Source organism: Limulus polyphemus, unplaced genomic scaffold (assembly GCF_000517525.1).
Source record: "Limulus polyphemus unplaced genomic scaffold, Limulus_polyphemus-2.1.2 Scaffold4125, whole genome shotgun sequence".
Classification (NCBI taxonomy): Eukaryota; Metazoa; Arthropoda; class Merostomata; order Xiphosura; family Limulidae; genus Limulus; species Limulus polyphemus.
The window spans coordinates 67,266-71,327 of NW_013669735.1; the positions used below are offsets into that span (position 1 = coordinate 67,266).

At 31.9% G+C, this 4,062-nt stretch overlaps 1 long non-coding RNA gene across 1 annotated transcript in view; it reads left to right on the plus strand.

Annotated features, from left to right (window-relative positions):
- The window catches only part of LOC111088613, a 48,279-nt gene extending 47,482 nt beyond the window's left edge, over positions 1–797 (plus strand). The window contains exon 3 of the long non-coding RNA XR_002613085.1: positions 725–797. This is a non-coding gene — a long non-coding RNA (uncharacterized LOC111088613). The remainder of the gene's footprint in view (positions 1–724) is intronic.
- The last annotated feature ends 3,265 nt before the right edge of the window (positions 798–4,062 follow it).

The window sequence follows — 4,062 nt, forward strand, 5'->3', positions numbered from 1 at the left end:
ACCAGCTGTGCTAACCATCGAAATATCCGTATAGTTTAAGTTTTGTAAATGTATTGTATCATCAGACTTACCAGCTGTGCTAACCATCGAAATATCGTATAGTTTAAGTATTGTAATGTATTGTATCATCAGACTTACCAGCTGTGCTAACCATCGAAATATCGTATAGTTTAAGTTTTGTAATGTATGGTATCATCAGACTTACAAGCTGTGCTAACAGCTGTGCTAACCATCGAAAGGACTTACATCAAATAGTTATTACTCTTAGAATATATATATATATATATATTGCTGTTTATTTTATTTGTTTGTAATTAAGCACAAAGCTACACAATGGGCTATCTGGGCTCTGCCCACCACGGGTATCGAAACCCGGATGCTAGCGTTGTAAGTCCGCAGACATACCACTGTGCCACTGGGGGCATATATTGCTGACTAAATGTATGTAAACTGGGCTATGCCAACTGTTTGTTAAACAGATAGTTCAACAACGGGCTACCTGTGCTGTGCCCACCACGAGTATTAAAACCTAGTTTTTAGCGTCATAAGTCTTCAGACATACCGCTGAGTCATTGGGAGGTGTAACATCAAACAAAAGTATTTGTAGTTTTATTACTTCTTTGTACGTTTTTCACTGGCTTTGAGGGCTCTGATTATGGAATGCTTTACTAGCAATAAAAAAGAAAATTTTTTTACTAACGTTAATTTTCTTTTTTTGTAATAGCTCATTTCACGGTCACACCTAATGCGTGTCTCCATGGTTACGACTTTATAGCCTTCTCGGTTACTTCCATCGGCGAATGTCCAAGGCGTTGCTTGCTGACACCTAAATGTAAATCTGCTGATATTTGGTACACAGGAGAGATTAGCACGTGCTACATGAAGTACGCTGATCGGGATGAAGAAATCTTGACCTACGGTTGCAACGGTCATAAAGAACTGAGTCACTTTAGCTTCATGGATTGCCTTCATTAAAGTAGAATCGTTATTTTATTCTATCTGAAATTATAACAGTTGTCAAAGATAACTCACCTCCAACCAAATAAAAATGTTTTTTTTCTAAATTTGTAGGTTTAATATTTTGTGAAATATATCGCGACTTTTCAGATAGTGTTGATTGTTATTTGTTGTTAATTAGTGATCAAAGCATGTTTGTTCTTGTATCAGTGTAACATTTATTGAAAGATCAAGGCATGTTTGTTCTTGTTTCAATGTAACATTTATTGAAAGATCAAGGCATGTTTGTTCTTGTTTCAATGTAACATTTATTGAAAGATCAAGGCATGTTTGTTCTTGTTTCAATGTAACATTTATTGAAAGATCAAGGAATGTTTGTTCTTGTATCAATATAACATTTATTGAAAGATCAAGGCATGTTTGTTCTTGTATCAATATAACATTTATTGAAAGATCAAGGCATGTTTGTCCTTGTATCAGTGTAACATTTATTGAAAGATCAAGGCATGTTTGTCCTTGTATCAATGTAACATTTATTGAAAGATCAAGGCATGTTTGTTCTTGTTTCAATGTAACATTTATTGAAAGATCAAGGCATGTTTGTTCTTGTATCAATATAACATTTATTGAAAGATCAAGGCATGTTTGTCCTTGAGCAACTAATGTTGTATCAGTAGATAGACAAACTAACAATGATCATTAAATAGCAACTAATGTTGCATCAACAGAGAGATAAAATAACACTGATTATTAAATAACAACTAATGTTGTATTGGTAGATAGACAAACTAACAGTGATCATTGAACAGCAACTAAGGTTACATCAGTTGAAAGAGAAACACTAATATTGATCAATGAACAGCAACTAATGTTGCATCAATAGAAATGTTTACATTGATATAAGAACATGCCTTGATCTTGGAATAAATGTTACATTGATACAAGAACAAACATGCCTTGATCTTTCAATAAATGTTACATTGATACAAGAACAAACATGCCTTGATCTTTCAATAAATGTTACATTGATACAAGAACAAACATGCCTTGATCTTTCAATAAATGTTACATTGAAAATTTAATAATCAGTGTTAGTTTGTTTATCTGTTGATGCAACATTAGTTGCTATTTAATAATCAGTGTTAGTTTGTTTATCTGTTGATGCAACATTAGTTGCTATTTAATGATCAGTATTAGTTTCTTTATCTGTTGATGCAACATTAGTTGCTATTTAATGATGAGTGTTAGTTTGTCTATCTGTCAATGCAACATTAGTTGCTATTTAGTGATCAGTGTTAGTTTATCTATCTGTCGATGCAACATTAGTTGCTATTTAATAATCAGTGTTAGTTTGTTTATCTGTTGATGCAACATTAGTTGCTATTTAATATTCAGTGTTAGTTTGTTTATCTGTTGATGCAACATTAGTTGCTATTTAATGATCAGTATTAGTTTGTTTATCTGTTGATGCAACATTAGTTGCTATTTAATGATGAGTGTTAGTTTATCTATCTGTCGATGCAACGTTAGTTGCTATTTAATAATCAGTGTTAGTTTGTTTATCTGTTGATGCAACATTAGTTGCTATTTAATGATCAATGTTAGTTTATCTATTGGTGCAAAATTAGTTGGTATTTAATGATCACTGTTTACGTTTTTGTAGCTATGCAACATGTAGCTGCTATTTAGTTATCAATGTAAGTGTTTTTGTATCAATGCAACATTTAACTCCTAATTAGTTATTACTACTATTGTTTGTGCCTGTATTAATGTATTACTTATCAGTTTTAGTTATAACTGCTATTGTTTGTGCCCATATTAATGTATTATTTATCAGTTTTAGTTTTAACTGCTATTGTTTGTGCCCATATTAATGTAGAATTTATCAGTTTGTAAGTTTTAACTGCTATTGTTTGTCCCTGTATTAGTGTAGTATTTATCAGTTTGTCAGTTATAACTGCTATTGTTTGTCCATGTATTAGTGTAGTATTTATCAGTTATAACTGCTATTGTTTGTCCCTGTATTAGTGTAGTATTTATCAGTTTGTAAGTTATAACTGGTATTGTTTGTCCCTGTACAAATGTAGTATCTATAAGTTATAACTGGTATTGTTTGTCCCTGTACTAATGTAGTATTTATCAGTTATAACTGCTATTGTTTGTCCCTGTATTAGTGTAGTATTTATCAGTTTGTTAGTTATAACTGCTATCGTTTGTCCCAGTATTAGTGTAGTATTTATCAGTTTGTTAGTTATAACTGCTATCGTTTGTCCCAGTATTAGTGTAGTATTTATCAGTTTGTTAGTTATAACTGCTATCGTTTGTCCCAGTATTAGTGTAGTATTTATCAGTTTGTTAGTTATAACTGCTATTGTTTGTCCCTGTACTAATGTAGTATTTATCAGTTATAACTGCTATTGTTTGTCCCTGTATTAGTGTAGTATTTATCAGTTATAACTGCTACTGTTTGTCCCTGTATTAATGTAGTATTTATCAGTTATAACTGCTATTGTTTGTCCCTGTATTAGTGTAGTATTTATCAGTTATAACTGCTATTGTTTGTCCCTGTATTAATGTAGTATTTATCATTTTGTTACAACTACTAATGTTTGTTTCCATACTTATCAGTGTAATAATGCAACATTTGACAACTGACTAGTTGTAGTGGTTGTTGTTTGTTCCCATACTTATCAGTGTAATAATGCAACATTTGACAACTGACTAGTTGTAGTTGTGTAATAATGCAACATTTGACAACTGACTAGTTGTAATGGTTGTAGCGTTTGTTCCCATACTTATCAGTGTAATAATGCAACATTTGACAACTGACTAGTTGTAGTGGTTGTAGCATTTGTTTCCCATACTTATCAGTGTAATAATGCAACATTTGACAACTGACTAGTTGTAGTGGTTGTAGCGTTTGTTCCCATACTTATCAGTGTAATAATGCAACATTTGACAACTGACTAGTTGTAGTGGTTGTTGTTTGTTCCCATAATTATCAGTGTAATAATGCAACATTTGACAACTGACTAGTTGTAGTGGTTGTTGTTTGTTCCCATAATTATCAGTGTAATAATGCAACATTTGACAACTGACCAGTTG